Below are 17173 nucleotides of genomic sequence, written 5' to 3' on the forward strand. Positions count from 1 at the left end.
CTGTGCAAGCCAGGAATATTCTATGAGAAAGAAGCAGAGAAGAAAAAAATGTCTAAATATCTGTTTTCGCTTCCTACACTTCACCCACTCAAAACATTAACTTCATACCAATCTCCCACTGAATCTGTGTCTGGGGACTCTAGGAGGCCCCAGGGCAAAACAGAAGGGAGCAAAGGAAAGCCGTGTCTACACTGTGTACACCAGCTCAAGATGCGGGTCAGACCCAAACTTACCCCATGCTTCCTGTGCTTTGGTTTTCCTTAAATAGTTTATGGAATTTTGGAGAGCAGTCATATGCCAAGGGTGGGATTTTATTTTCTGATTTGCATTTCCTTTTTATTTTGCCATATTTTTTTTAAGTGAAGGTCTATATTCAGACTGCTACATGAATTGGTAAATTCAAGTTCTGACCCTTCTTATCACACCTGCTACAGGTAACCCAAGCCCAGCACCACATCAGCCTGTTCAGTGGAAGGCAGAGGAGTAACTTCAGGGGAATTGAAGAAATACAGACAGCTCCTGATTTACTCTCCTTTGCTTGGAAAGTTTGACTTTTCAGCAGAAGCAGGGCTTGCCAATTAACGGGACCCAGGGGCCCATGTTCCACTCCCCATTTCTGTCACATAAAGAGAAAAGACCATTTTACCTAAAACCTGATTTCATTTTTGCCAAAAAGCTCTGGGGCTACCAGAAAAAATAAAAAAAATTTTAAGAACTTCTGGACTTAACTTTTATTAGACATGAAAAGAGAGTTTAAAGAGAGGTAAATGAAAACAAATTGAGTCTGGTACATGAATAGATCAATGAGCCAAAAAGAGAGTCCAAAAAGACACCAGAAAATATAGAATAATTTAATGCATAAAACAAATGTGAAATAGTTGCAAGAAAGATGGATGAATCAATAAATATTGTTGGGAAAACTGGCTTAAGGGAAAAAACTCTTCATGCCTTTATACTAAAGTAAATTATAGGTTAAAAACCATATATTATTTTAAAGGTAAACTACAAAGAAACATGATGACTTTCATATCATCTTGAGAGAGGAGAAAGTTTTTTAATCAAGAAACAAAATTCAAAAGTTATAAATAAAAATATTGAGTAGGTTGACAATACAAACATTTAAAAATTTATCAATACCAACAATACCAAATGATGTCAAAATATAAATGAATGGAGGAAATACGAAAGACAGGCAATGAACAAAGACATATATATAAGGGCTAAATATAAAAATAGGACTTGTGAACCACAAGGCAAAGGTCAACAGTCCATTTTTGTTTTAATGAGCAAAACACATAAACAAGTAATTCAGAGAGAGAGAGAGAGAGAGAGAGAGAGAGAGAGAGAGAGAAATGGCATATTTTTAAAAAGAAGAAAGAAAGGGGTTATAGCTCAGGGGTAGAGCATGTGGGTTCTTCCTCAGCATCAAAAAAATAAAAATAAAATGTAGAGAGAGAAGAAAAAAGCAAGTTACTACTTGTAAAAATTTTTACCAAGTAAGTTAACAAAGATCAAAGTTTGAAAATGCATGGTATTAATTTAGATGCAGTCTCGTAAATTCTTGGGGACAGTGTAAATAGGCATGGCATTTTCAAGAAAGCAGCTTGGTAATATTTGTCCCAATGAGAATGCACATATCCACTGAAGGGACTCATCCTGCTAATATATTCATTCATATGAGCAAAAATATAGGATGCCCTGCAACACTGTTTGCCATGGCTAATGACTAAAAATAATCTAATTGTTCATCAGGAAGAGATGGGTTAAATACATTCACACCATTGTATATTCTGCAGGCATTTAGAAGAATGAAATGATTCTCTGTGTTTGAAGAAAAATTATCTCCAAGACTGCTAAGGAAGAAAGCAAGGGGCAGAACAATACGTGCATTACATAGCTTGTGTGTGTGCATGTGTGCTGAGATGTAGAGGGGATCACACTGTGCATTTGTTCAACTAAGTCTGAGTGACTACAGCATGTCAGGCATGGTTCTAAGCATCAAAGACACAGCAATGAACAAAGAAGAAAAACCCTCTTCTCTCATGGAGCTTTTACTCTAACGGAATCAAGCAACAGCAAGCAGTAAGCAGAAGCTGTGATGTGTCGCATGGTGCAGAATGACATGAAGAAAAATAAACAAGATCTGGGTGTTATGGTGCACACCTGAAATCCCAGTGGCTTGGGAGGCTGGGAGGCTGAGGCAGGAGGATTGCAAGTTCAAAGCCAGGCCCTTAAGCAACTTAGCAAGAACCCGTCTCTCAATAAAATATAAAAAAGAGCTGAACATATGGTTCAATGGTTCCTGGGTTCAATCCCTGGTACCAGAGAAATGAATAAATAGACAAACAAATGAGAGGAGTATGAGAAGGGGCATAATTTTAAGTGAAGTGCTCAGATAAAAGCTTCCACAAGAAGTGGGGATCTGAACTGATACTTGTAGAAAGTAGAAAAAAACGTGGGATAGATGAGCAAGAGAGATCCAAGCCAGAAGGTAGGTCATGTGCAAAAGCCCTGAGACAAGAACTTGATGGTGTGATTGATGAGTGGCCAGGAGCTCAGAGAGGCTATAGCAGAGGGAGTGAGCAGCAGAGTAGGGATAAGAGACCCAGAAAGAAAGGAGCATAGAGGACCCACAATCTGTTTAACAGCCTTTAACCTTGGCCTTGGATAGCATAGAATATGATCTGACTTAAATTCTAAAAACTTCCAAAAAAAGATGCCCAGCAATCCATTCATGATGGTTGCCTTCAGGAAGATAAATGGGTGGGGGGAGGCAAGCAGGAGATGTGGGGAAGAAATTACTTTGTATTATATTGATTGGACTGTCTTGTTTGTTTCTTTGTTTTACTATACCTAGGCTTTCATCCTTCAGTATCTATGGGACATTGGTCCCAGGATCCCCAAAGATGACAAAGTCCATAGACGTTCAAGTCCCTTATAAAAAGTAAATGGTCTTTGCATATAACCCAGGCACATCCTCCTGTAAACGTTAAATCATCTCAAGATTATTTGTAATAATACAATGTAAATGCTACATAAATAGTTGTTATACTGTAATGTTGGGGAAATAATGACAAGAAAAAAAGTCTGTACATGCTCAGTACTAACAAAATGTCTATTCAAATATTTTCTATCTATAGTTGGTTGACTCTACAGACGCAAAAACCCAGATACAAAGGAACCGATGGTATTTGCCTCTTCAATATTCAAAAGCACATCTGTGTGAAATGCAAAATAACTTCCCACCTGAAAGGGATCACTTTATTCGCAGATCCCTTGATAATTGGAATGATGTCTTAGGTGGAATTCCCCAAAAGCAAAGATGTGTTCTGGAGAATAAGGAGTCTGTTAGGAGATGAACCCTGAAAATCTGGTAGAATGGAGAAGTGACCGAGAGAAAGAAAGAAGGATAACACCAAGTGCATTCCTGAGCAGATCTCTATTTGGGTAACTGAGGCTAGGTCCTGTTGGGAACTCAGGAAAACAGTGTGGAACTTGAGTTATCCCCCAATTAAGGAGCAAGGAAGGCAGGCTATTTATTTACCCACCATCTCCTATTTGCCCCTACTGTGGGAACTTAACTCCCTGTTCCATCCAGAGGATCAAGGCAAAGCTCCCAGGTGAAAAGTCAGCCTGGAGCAGAATGTCATCAGCACGTTTTGAAACCAGAAGACACACACAAGTGATCTCCTCCCAAGCACACTTTACATTCTTTTTTTTGGTACCGGGCATTGAACTCAGGGGCCCTCGACCACTGAGCCACATCCTCAGCCCTATTTTGAGTTTATTTAGAGACAGGGTCTCACTGAGTTGCTTAGCCCCTCACTAAATTGCTGAGGCTGGTTTTGAACTCTTGGTCCTCCTGCCTCAGCCACCCAAGTGGCTAAGATTACAAGTGTGCGCCATTGCGCCTGGCTATGCTTCACCTTTTTATATCACTGAACCTTGTTAATATGCACACTTAATAGATGTTAATCAAAAATATAAAATATTAAGAAAAAATTCACAATGTTTCCCAAGTTATATTTATCTTCCTGTTTAAAATACAACCTACTCTTTACTTCATTTCACAAAAAAGATGGGGTAAATGGAGGAAAATGAGGTGCACTCAGAGCTGAGCTCAGGAAGTTGTACAAAGCCTGCAGTCTCTTCTACCTCTCTGTAGCAGGAGAAAACAAGAATATTTTTAGAACAAGCGTTGGGTGCAAACACTGTCTGGTGTGCTTTGGTGGAGGAAAAAGTGTAAAAACATCCTTTGGGGAAAATCCATAGTTCAATATTTTGTTTTTTAAGAAAAAATTTATAGATAGCAGCGCAATTATAGCTATGCCTCAGATACCCTACCCTTTCCTCTGCACCCATTTATGCCACTCTGTTTTTTTAAGCCCAGCTCTAAAACGTTTGTCCCTTTAAGGAAGCTATTCCAAATAAATTCAACCTGTCCTCATCCAGTCTATCAGGAGATGCCTGGCAGATGGGCCATCAGCCCCTTTTACTGGTCTATATCATATCTCTGCAGTGGACCTGAACAATTTGGATATAATAAATTTCAAACATTCAATCAAATCATTGGGTCTCTCTCTCTGACCCTCTGTCTCTTCCTCTTCAAAATGGATGAGATTAAAGGATCTCTGCAAAATGATCTCAAACAATTTCCATCCTCACTTGATCATTCTATAGCTTCAAAGCAACTGGTTTTTGGCATAGACCATGAATTGACTCAGAAAATGATTATCCAAATCAATGCTCAAAAAGGTTCTGAGCAGCCCCAGCACTGTTAAAACAAGAGAACAATCTTTCACACTAACTTTGAAAGAGACAGCTCTCACGTGAATATGTGAATTCCTGTATATGTTTTTTTAAATAACTTGTACCATTCATGGTGGTACACACCTGTAATCCCAGCAGCTCAGGAGGCTTAGTTAGGAGGATTGTAGGTTCAAGGTCAGCCTCAGCAACTTAGTAAGTCCCTAGCAACTTAGTGAGACCCTATCTCAAAATAAAAAGTAAAAAGGGCCTGGAATGTGGCTCGACTGTAAAGCACCCCTTAGTTCAATCCCCAGTATCAAAAGAAAATTTAGTTTCCCTAATTAAGGCCTAAAATCTTTTTCTTCATCTCCCACATATAAGTTTCTGCAGTGGTTTTTGACAAGCCAGTGTCCACCTTATTGGGTCAGTGAGAGAAGAAAACTAAAAAAAGATTTAAGATTCTGCTTATTGATTTAGTTATGGTCCTGCTTAAAGCACCCCAGTGGTTGTTCGCTGTTCTTAGAAAAAGATTTGTCTTTTGGTTTTAATTTTCCGGACCTCTGTTTACCTCCCAGCTTCATCTTGGATTACCCAGCTCACCAACCCTCTGGTATTTGCTTCCCTTCAGAGATATGCTTTCTATATCAGCTACATCAAAACCATCTGAAATGCTTATTTAAATGCAAATCAACTCTCAGAGAATGGGTCCCGGGAATCTGCATTTTTAGCATATGCATAAGGCAGTTCTTCTGAACTCTGAAGTTTGAAAATCTCTGCTTCTGCTAAACCACCCTAATCTCATTTTAATTCAAGAATGAACTGAGCTCCACTCTCAGCCTAAATTTGTTATCTATTGCTACCTAACAAATTACACAAAAAACTAGCAGGTTAAACAACAAACAATTATTATCTCAGAGTTTCTAGTAGTAAGGGACTTGGAAGCTGCTTAATTGTGTTGTTCTGGCTCAGGGTTGCATTGGGTTGCAGAATCATCAGGCAAAACTGCCATCATCATCTGAAGGGGCTGAGAATCTGCTTTCAAGCTTGCTCACATGGATATTAGTAGAACGTTTCTGAAGCCCCTCCCACAGGAGCCTTTTCCCAAGGTTGCCCATGTGATACATCTGTTTCCCCCAGAGCAAGTGATCCAAGGCTGACAGTGGTCACCCATGTTTAAGGCCGCTGGCTTTTTATAACCTAATCTTGGAAGTCCTCTTCATCGGCCACACAATCAAGGGAATGGAAATTAATCCTTACCTCTTGGAGGGAGGAATATCAAAGAATTCATAGACATATTTTTTTAAAACAACACCATGCCACCTCCATGTCTTCATCAATGCTGTTTTTTTTTTAAGTGCCATGCCCTGCTACCTCCAAAGCACATGTGTACACATACACACACACACACACACACACAGACACAGACACACACACACACGCCAGCTTCAGGTATAGGAAGAAACGAGCACTTACTTCCAGAAAAGCCCTGCAAGGTTGCAGACGCAGTATGATTGTAAATGTAGCAATCGATAACAAATTTAGGTGGAAAGTGGAGGTCAGTTCATTCTTGGATTAAAATGAAGTTAGGTTGGCTCAGCAGAAGCAGTGATTTTCAAACTTCAGAGTTCTTAAGAACCGCCTTATGCATGTGCCAAAAGTGCAGATTCCTGGGACACTTGGGCATCCTTGGATTTTGATGTTGTGGCAAGAGGTGTGCCCCAGAAGCAATCCTCCCCATATGATTGTACAACTCCAGGGGGTGCCATTTGCTACTGGTCACTGTTTATGGAGGCAATTTTCAGCAGGTAAACAAAAATCTAAGAGGCCTTAACCAAGTATACAAATTCAGAGCTATAATAACTGTAATGCTGGTAAGATCAGATCTGTCCCAACTGGCCAGGAAGTCATCACCTGATTGCAGACAGGAGAAGCACTGTCACAGAAACCCCACAACCCTAACTACTGCCAATCCTGAGACCCACACCAGAGTTCCTTGCACATTCATCCCAATATGGGGAACCCCAGCCCAAACCCAGCATGCTGGCTAGTCTCAAGCTGTACAGTTCTTTCCAGGGAGCAGGGAGCACTGGCAAAGGCAAGTTCTGGTTCTAATTGGAGCAGAATGTCATGCTATTTGCTGGGTATATTTGTTCTGGAGTAGGTGGCTGCACCATGCCCTTGTTGGAAGAGCTGTGAGCTGCCAATGTGAGAATGATTCAGATCTAATATGGAACAGGCAGGGGAAACAAGTCCTGCACAAAAAGGCCACAGTCTGGTGAGCAAGGCTGAAAGATGCAGCTTCTCTACTTATGTGAGTTCAGGACAGTCTCTTAACCTAGTTCTTCCTCATATGGGAGTGGTTGAGACATCAAGTGAGGTAAATGTATATGTTCCATATAAACACAGCCAGCCCTCCATATCTAGGGATTCTGTATTCCCAGATTCAATGACCCATAGATAGGAAACATTTGGGGAGGAAAAAAGAATTGTATTTGTACTGAACATGGACAGACTCTTTTCTTGTCGTCATTCCCTGAACAGTACAGAATAACAACTATATACACAGCATTTAAGGTATAAGGTGCTATAAGTAATCTAGAGACGGTTTGAAGTATATGGAAAGATTGTGTGGGTAGTTTACATGCAAATACTATATCATTTTATATAAGACACTTGAGCATCCTTGGATTTTGGTGTGTGTGGCAGGAGGTGCACCCCGGAACCAATTCTCCACACATACTGAAGGACAACTGTGTAAGGCATTGCTATGGTCTGCATGTTTGAGACCCCCTAAATCCATGCGATAAAATGCTCACCCCAAAAACGGTGCTATTGGAAGGTGGGGCTTTTAGAAGGTGATTAAGTTGTAGGGCAGAGCTCTTATAAAAGAGATCGATGGCCGGAAGGTACCATGTATGCAACCAGAAATGGCCTTCACAAGATACCAAGTCTACTGGTACCTTGATCTTGGACTTCCTAGTCTCTAGCACTGTGAGAAATAAATGTCTGTTGTTTATAAGCCACACAGTCTATGGTATTATAGCAGTCAGACAGGACTAAGACAGGCATTGTCAAGCCAAGTGTAAGAGCAGATGAGGCAAAGAGTAACTGGTGTTCTGAAACTCGAACTGTGCCAAAATCAAATCATCAAACCCAATGAGGAAGCACTGATTAATGTGGGACATGACCCGGCTATTTAAACGAGTTGGTTAGATCTCTATCTGTTGACTTCGAGGATATTTCTTGATGGATTATTAGGTGAGAGAAGCAAATGAAATATTCTGTAAGATCCTGTCTCTGTAAAAACAATGATTCTTTATTAAAGGAAACATTTATTTAGCCACTTCTACCTACAAGGCCCAAGTTGTCATGTTGCATTCTTCCAAGGAACTTCATTCTTGTTATAGTCTGTGTGAAATTGTGTCTCCCCCATTGCTGTAATTCTGAAATTGTATAGTCATCAGCATGTAAGACTGTATAAGGTTTAAAATGTGATTCATGTTTTGAACTCTGGAGAACAACCTGTGTGGGCTTCTAGCAGCCAGAACTTGCCCATCACCATCCTCATAGATGTCACAAGAGCCAAGGGATAGAAGCTCAAATGTGGGATGCCTATACATCATACCTACTCACCTCAATTTCCTCGGGAATGGACCTTACAAAGCTGCTTAGATTCTCAAGGCATGGCACGAGAAGAGAAGAAGGTTAGCAAGATCCACTGCACCAATTATATCAGGGAAAAATTGGGAATCACCTGAGTATCCCTCAAGGGGAGGAATGGATAAATGAATGCTGGCATCTCACAGCAATCCAAAAGAATGTAGGCAACTTTTCCTTAACAGGGAAGAGAGTTAAACACAAAAGAGCAAGGTACAGTGTAAGTAGAGCGATTCCATTAAAACAACTGTGTGTTATTGTGTGTTATGTATATATAAGCATTAAATGAATATGTATTCACATCAAATGGTGAAGAATCTGAGAGGATGTAGACCAATCTGCCAATGATGGTTATTTCTTGGAGTAGACGTGACTTTAAATGTTGACTTTCAATGCTTGAAAGAATCAAGATCTGAAAGGTATTGAAGCCAGGGAAACTGAGCCTTTGCCAGTATTTCTTAACATTTTACAAAATAAAATATGTAAGACTAAAAATTATACTGAAACTAAATAAGATTTTTAAAACAGATGATTATTAGGTGTACTATGGGTTTCTTTATTAATGCATGAAATAAAAAGATATCACAGCAATTCTAATAATTACCATAATTTCAAAGAAGCAATAAACAAATATTTCAAGAAACCCCCAACTATACTCTGATACAAAAATATTTCTAATTTTTACTGAGGATGAAGTCAAGGTATGTGACACATTCCATTGAAGGAAATGCAAAAATTCAACGAGAGGTTAGTGAAAAATTGTAGTTTTTTTCCCCTTTCCAAGTTTGTGGACTCTTGATTTTTATTTGTGGGTCTTTTGAGGAATCCACAAATAGCACCTTGGTTTAAGAACCCAGATGATTTCCACACTCTAGCAATTCCATACTAGTCTCTTAATCAAATCTTCCTTTTCTTCCAAGAAGGACTACTTTGGAGAATTTATTTGTGCAGATAAAAGGAATTGTCTTAAGGCTTGCAGAGTCAATGAAGTAACCTAAATATAGATGTCTCCAATGGAGACGTGTAATATTCTGTTAGGCGATATAGGTCTTCATTGAGATTGTGCATTTACTTGCTTAGGAAATACATTTTCAATAAGTAAATCATTGTAATTTTGGTTGGTTTTCTCTGGAGCACCTTATCTGAAAAGAAGGAAGGAGGAAAAAAAGAGACAACTTTTCAAGAGCTTTGTCATTAAGGATCAGCAGATTTCCCCCCACAAACATAGATGGTTGCCCCTAAAACTACCTGCCTAGCAGCTAACAGTAGTAGTAGTAGTCGAGGTGATGATGGAGGAGTGATAGAGGAGATGGTAGTGGTGACGGAGGAGGTACAGTGGGTGATAGAGGAGATAGAGGTGGTGATAGAGGTGGTGGAGGTGGTGATGAAGGAGGGGAAGTGGTGGAAGGGGTGATGGAGGAAGTGGAGGTGATGATGAGGAAGGGGGAGTGATGAAGGAAGTAGTCAAGGGGGTGATGGAGGAAGTAGTGATGGAGAAGATAGTTAGTGATGGAGGAGGTGATGGTGGTGATGGAGGAAGTGATGATGGAGGTGGTGGAGGTAGAGATGGTGATGGAGGTGGTAGAAGTGGTGAGGAGGAAAGAGGAGGTGGTAATAGAGGAAGTGATGGTGGTGATGGTGAAAGTGGAGCTAGTGATCGGGTGGTTAGGGTGATGGAGGTAGAGGCCATGATAGTACTAGTGATAGCAGTTGTGGTGACAGTCATACAAAATGGTGATTTCTACTATGGTAGCAGTGGAGTTGCAGATGGAGGTGGTGGTGGTAATGGTGGTGGCAGAGGTGCTGTTCTGTGTCTGAGAGCCCACAGATCAGAAGGTGCAACTTCCACACATTGTGGCAAAATGTGGGGAAACGGACCAGACAAAACTTCTCCACTCTGCTAAATCATTCTGAGTCTCCAAATGTGGTTATTGCAGTCTGAACAAGGCAGGCTGCAGCAAGTGTCCTATTGAATATTGTTATTGCCTTTTTGAGACCAAGAAAGCCAAACACATCCCACGGAATGTTGGTTTCCCCAGTGGTATTTAGTATGTGATCAGGAAAATAAGGAACTCTATCAGCAGGGGGCAGGGAGTAAGGTGGAGGTGGCCCCAATATCTTCAGGATTAAAGGAGAACTGTGTGGCTTCTGATGCATTGAGATTCTTGTTGAAGGTGGTGCTGCCCCTTATCAGGGAACAGAAATCAAATTCAGGCTGTGGTCCCCCAAAGGCAGCATTTCTAGTAGCAATTATATACACTGTGTTTCTCTTCAAGTCCTTAAGGCAGACTTGTTGGGCATAACAGAGGCAGAACTGTGCCTTAGAATGCCATATGGGACCCAATGACTATGTTGAGGTGAAGCAGGACAGTAGTGATGTGGGACCCTGAAGCAAATGCTTCTGGGGTGATCATAGTGGCCAAGGTGACAGGCAGCCACTAGGATGGTTTGTGGAATATGCACGCAGTCCTCAGAGCTTCCCAGGAAATACTTGAAGTTCCCATTGTCCTCAGGCTGGAAACTCCAGCTCTTGGTACCTACATATCTTTTTTTAAAAAAATATTATTTCTGGTGTCTACATATCTTTTTTTAATTATTATTTCTTTTCAGTTATACATGACAGTAGAATCCATTTTGACATACAAGCATGGAATATATCTTATTTTAATTAGAACCCCATTCTTGTGGATGTACACATTGGTGGGACTCACTGTGGTGTATTTATATATATATATATATATATATATATATATANTATATAAACTACGTCAGATTCATTCCACTGTCTTTCCTTTTCCTATTCCTACTCCTTTCTTCCCTGCATTTCAAAGAAGCACAGTCCGCCTGAAGTTTGCAAAGTCAGAGTCATCTCGGTCGTTTACAATTTAAGAGAACTTGAGTTAACTGCAACCAGCATCACTCAATTTTGTAATTATTTTTAAAAATCGACAATGGAGATTAAATGGTAGGGGAGGAGGGAGGGAATCCGAGAAGGAAGGGTGGAAGGAAGAAGGAGATGAGGAAAGGGAAGGAAGAAAAAGAGAGATAATTATTTGAATGTAACCAAAGAGGGAGGAAGGAGATAGAGAAAAGGCAATGTCCAGGTTGAAACAGGCTCTATAGCCCAGCATACAGAGAGTCTTGAAATAGTTGGAAAAGCAAGTAGAAAAACAGAGCTATCTGGAGTAGAGAAGAAATGAAAGACAGACTGGTTCATTTGCTCTGGAAAACTAGGGAATTTGAAGTGGGGCTCACTGGATGCTGAAGGCTTGGGTGTGGCATCTGCCCCAGGTCTGGAGAGGACACTCAAGGACCTCAAGGTCTCCTCTGTAGTGTTCCAGCCCAGTCCTCCAGGACAGAGAGGCCGAAATAAGAGCCCTGGAACAAACCAAGTGTAAACATTTAGGACTTCCTCTGTGTTGTTGCTTAGGTATAGAGCAAGATGCCCTCAACTAAAGCCAGCCTGAACTAGGGATCAGCTCCATGGTGCTACAGAAACAAACAATTAACTTGGGCCTGAGTATAAACTGAAGACAGCTTTGCAAAGTTTTTAAAACTCATCAGGCTGCTAAAACTCAACTTGGCCAAAAATTCACCATGACCTCACTCTCTTTTATGAGCAGCTGTCCTGATACTAATCCTGCCTCCTTCCATAATCCCCTTTTCATGAGGCTGAGAGAACAGGTCAGGAGCCTAAGGCAAATACACTCTCACAAAGCCCTGTGCTTCTGCATAACGTGCATCACAAACAACTGCACTCCTACAATGTGCTCGTCCAATGTCCCCACGACTGAAATGTAAACCTGGCTGTGTCTCCCGTGCCCACAACAGGGCCTTGGGCACGAATAAGCACTCTGTAAGTATTTGTTGGATGCCTGTCAGCATGCTACAAACATGAGAACAAAAGAACATGTTAGAGTGTGAAATGATGTCCCTCTGATAATGGCTAGAGGAAAAAAAAAAAAAGGTCAATTTGGAAATTTATCAGATGGGTATATGGCTTGGTCACTTAAGAGAACAGAATACCTGAAGTTTGATAAGATTGTTCCTCCTATTAGATCTATTTCTCCTACATGCTATAAGGAATGGCACATAAAAGGTGAATATTTCATTTGAACCATACTCTCAGGACAAGAAGGGACTTCCATGTCCAGGTGGCTATTCAGTGCCTCCAGTTTTCTCCAAAAGCCAAGTTGTTTTCCAGTGTCTGGAGATTAGAAAAGAAACCTCCTCTTCCTGGTGCCTTTTGATCAGGGCTTTAGGGCTTGCTGTTGTAAATCATTTGTAATAAGTACTTGCACATCAATAAGTACTTGCACACCAATCCTGTGCCATGCCATGGACCAGGATCTGGGGATGTGACAAGAAATCTGGCCAGCCATGTCCAGAGCTTATGGCACTTTCAGCCTCACCATACTATACCTGTGTTCCAGAGCACACAGCAAACTGGCCATATAAAGAGTAAAGCCACTCCACAATAGACCCCATGGGTCAGCAGCCATGGACCCCTACTTAGATGCCAGCAGGACTATCATTGATTCAATCTAGGAAGAGATGGTCTCAGCATAGGGGGAAGCAGCCTGCATTTAGAGTTGAGAATCTGGGCTCCAATCCCAAAGGAGCTCTCCTACTTCAGTAATTATACAGCCAACCAGATAAGTATGGCCCTAATTCTCTGGGCAGTAAAATGGACTCAGACAACCTTCAACATACAAATGTGTGAACAGGGAACTGGACACCCTTGAGCCAATTTCCTTCCATCTGTAACTTGCTGTGGTCCCAACTCTCCTCTCCCCAAAATTCCTCCCAGTTAGCACATGTGCAGAAACCATCCCAGGAGCTGAGTTTCTAACTTGCTTGAAATTCTGTGGTTTCTCACATCCCTCTGTCTACCCAAATCAATGGAATGTTCTGGGAGGCAGAACAATTGAATCTGGAGAGGAAATGAATGGATACCATAAGCCCTGCTGAGATTCCCAGCAATAGGAGCTTCCTAGAAAGGCCATAGATGACGTAGAGATTTTTATTAGCCCTGGAATATAGAGGCTAGAAGAGGAGACAGGGATATAGACACCTAGTCCAAAGTCTTTTCCATGCCATATATCACCCTGCAAGAAAGCTCCTCCACTGTATTCCGCCCTGTCCAAAGAAAAATTGCCTCATGGTCAGGTTGGAATATGAGACAGAGGAGGGCTTTTCTTGCATCCCCTGCTGGCCCTGCCTGGCATGCCCCAAAGAATCCCTTGAACGTGTGCAAGCCAAGCCTAGCCATGCTCTACAGATTTAAGGACATTTTAGTAAGGTGATTTCTAAGTTCTTAAGTAGCTTGCCTCAGGTCTCTCATAAGAGATGTGGGTAGGAAAGGGGGAGGGAAGGAGAAAGAGGGAGGTTTTCCAGATTACTTGGCAAAGAGAAACCCTACTCTGAGCTTTGGTCCAGGCTGTGACAACCTCAGATCACAGTCAAGCTCCCTGTTTACTTCCCCTTCCCTGACTCCCTGTTCCCGGGGTTTCTGGGTCTGTCTTTTCTGGCATTGATCATATGCCAGCTCCAAAAATGTGCCCTTTGGTCTGGGAAGTGTGGGGATTCCAAAAAAGCTTCTAGGAAGGAATGACTCAAGGCCGAAAAGAACCACATGGTGCAGGCGGGCATGTTTGCTGGGACACAGCTCCCAAAGGCACATTCACAATCTTTTTACAAATGCTGCTGATGTATATAGCAGAATGACAGGGCTGGGACTCCTGATCCTGGTTTTTTGTGCCCTTGGATACATCTTCAGTGCCTAGCTGGGATTCGAGCATGGGGAGCTGAACTCTGCCCTGTGCTGTGTCCCCTGCTTCATGTGATTTCTCATGAGGAGCCCCCACAAAGTCCAAAGATCATAACTTAGACCTCACAGTACCCATTTTGTTCCCTCCGTCCTAAGAAAAAGGGAGGGATACCATGTTACTATATGGCATTTAAGTCTCTGTCGTAAAGGATGTGGGCTAACAAAAGGAAGAGTTGGATCTGCTGACCACACTCTTATTCCCATATGGCTCCAAACCCACATCTTCCATTTAGGTCACAATTCAGTCCATACCAGTTAGAAGACTCTCAGGCCCTCCCCCAAACATCTGGCATTCCCACACCTGCACCAGCACCTTCCTGGACACAGTTACCTCCTTGAAGACTCTTGCAGACCTCTTATCTGTCAAGCAGCCTAATCTCCACCAAGATGTGCTCCAGGACCACAGCTAGGCAGGCTGCAGAATGTGGAACTTGATGTCCCAACAGTCTCCTAACAAAATGAAAATGACCAGCAGGCTCAGTCAGTGTTGCCGAAGTTAAACATCCACTGTTCAAACACCAACCATGGAATCTGCAAATGGGTAAATACCATATTGTGCACAGGGAGCCCAAGAATCTGTCCAAAACAGCTGCTCAGTATGTGTCAGAACAGGGCCTTAGTTACAGAACAACACAGATGGGCTAACAAAATACATATTCTAGTGTTTCCTAAACTTACAACAGCAGGGGGATCCACTAAAACAGCTCTCCTGCCAAGCAGAAAATTCCATTCATAGAGGAGATAAATAAGAAGAGGTTGTGGGCTATGAACCATCAAAGAAGGCCAGTTCCCTCTCCAAGATGGAAGTTCAGTGTGTTCAGAGTAACCTGAGATATCTTAGGTCTCTCTAACTTGGGTAGGCAGATGAGGTTACGTTGGGAATAATCCACATTCCACTCCATGTGTACTCTGCTGCTCATGACAGACATCAGGCCCCACGAAGGATTCCAGGCCTATTTCTGGGAGTGCCAAAGATGTCACTCAGCATCCTCCAGACCTAGAAGTTTCACATCCCCATCAGGCAGTGGGGCTTATATGCTGGTGGACTGTGAAGTCAGTAAGATCTCCCTCCACTTGGTACTCCACAGGATTTTATTGAAAGCCCTTTGAGAGACTGACTGGTACCTACTCCAGGGCACCCGGGAATGTCTGGACCAAAAGATAAATCTGATTATCAGACACCACAGGGTACACAGAATCATCCTCCTCCCCCAGTGACCGATACTTCATTACTGGGAACAGCTGATCTCGCCCTGCTGTTTCTTCCATGGGAAAATTCTTTCCTAGTAGTGGGCTACTCAAGACCCCCAGGTTGGCCAGACCCATGAGTTCCATCTAGGGCTTGAGCAGAGTTCCTATTTCAAAAGGAACTAGACTTCTTATTTCTAAAAATTGCTTCAGGGACCAATGCAGTCACACAATGCAGGTAATTTTCATTAGTGCATAAGATGTAAAATGATGTCATTGGTTCATGCTTATGTTGTTAGAATTAAATTTATCTAAATAATGTTGTCTCTAACACAATAGTTTGAGTTTAAAGTACATACTTTTGTAAAAACTATTAAATATCTAGAAACTAAAAATAAATAAATAAATAAATAAACCTATAAGGCGGGAACACCTGTAATCCCAGTAGCTCGGGAGGCTGAGGCAGGAGGATCAAAAGTTCAAAGCCAGCCTCAGCAAAAGCGAGGCACTAAGCAATTCTGTGAGACCCTGTCTCTAAATAAAATACAAAATAGGACTGGGGATGTGGTCCAGTGGTCATGTGCCCTTGAGTTCAATCTCAGTTACCCTCCCATCCTCAAAACAAACAAACAAACAAAAAAAAAAAAAAAAACTCTATGCAACCTTTGGGAAATTACCACACTACTCATCCCTTGAAGAGATTGGAAGAAATAATCCAATAATCCTAAATTCCTACAAACTCTAACACTCCAAGAGGCTCTTCAATCTACACTTTCCCAAATATACCCTGTACATAAAAACCCATAAAAAGAAGATATAAAATTTCTTATTGGACGAATTTAGCACCCGCCTCCAGGTTTGTAAACATTGTATGGACACAGAATACAATCATGGAGATTCACTAGAAAACATCTATTTTTGCAAGAATTCTTTCTGATCAAGGGTTGTGAACCCAGGAACTGGTCCAGGGCTACTAATTTATACTTCTGTCCCAACACAAATGCATAGGAGTCGAAGATGAGATCTCCAAAGCTGTACCCATAAATGAGGGTGAACACACAAGACTCTTAGACAGGTAAAAATGCATTGTAGGGAAAATTTAACTGTTTCAAATGACATATCTATTAGTGTATCACATCCTGTATAATAACTCTGTTGGGGAAGCCAGATGGGTATTAACTGCCTTTGCAAAGACAAACACAGAAACTCAGGTGAGGTCAGCCATGCTTAGCCGATAAATCCCAAAGACAAGACTGGCTAGAGCTGCCTGTCTTAACCAAATCTTCCTTGTGTCTCAAAACAGAGCTTGTCTACTTGGAGACTGAGCAGACTTCAGCATTGCTTGATCTGGGACCAATTAAGAGCATGGGTAGACAAATTCTAGTGGCCATTTTACAAATAAAAGCAGGGTTCCAGCCAAGAACTTCTTCCTCCACTATCTCTGCTCCATAAAGTAAACCTTAAAAGAACTACAACCGAGTGGGGCTCGCAGGTGTGGATTTTCCATTTCTCAGCAGGGAACACTCTGGCTCCCACCACTATTTTGTAAGCCATCCAAGAAAAACTAACCTCAATACCAGGTTCAGAGGCCAAAATGGAGCATCAGAACCATGTGCTCGTTATTAAGCTAGTATTGTCTTGATTTCAAAAATCCATCCTTTCATACCATGCTTGGAGATGCTGTGTTTGGGATTCTGCAAATCATATCCTTGCTTTAGGCTCTGATCAATTCAGCCTGTAGGAGGCGCT

The 17173-nt window shown here is 41.6% G+C and overlaps 1 long non-coding RNA gene across 2 annotated transcripts in view; it reads right to left on the reverse strand.

The window, feature by feature from the left end:
* LOC125610928 overlaps positions 1 to 14760 on the reverse strand; it is a 46110-nt gene extending 31350 nt beyond the window's left edge. Inside the window, exons 1-3 of one of the 2 annotated variants that reach the window (XR_007341016.1) lie at positions 14568 to 14760; positions 11662 to 11784; positions 8114 to 9548 (exon numbers count right to left, since the gene is read on the reverse strand). This is a non-coding gene — a long non-coding RNA (uncharacterized LOC125610928). Of the gene's footprint in view, positions 1 to 8113; positions 9549 to 11661; positions 11785 to 14567 lie in introns of those variants that run through there. The other variant, XR_007341019.1, reaches the window with a different exon arrangement.
* Between the last annotated feature and the right edge of the window lie 2413 nt (positions 14761 to 17173).

The sequence above is a fragment of the Marmota marmota genome, unplaced genomic scaffold, assembly GCF_001458135.2.
Source record: "Marmota marmota marmota unplaced genomic scaffold, marMar, whole genome shotgun sequence".
NCBI classification, from domain to species: Eukaryota; Metazoa; Chordata; class Mammalia; order Rodentia; family Sciuridae; genus Marmota; species Marmota marmota.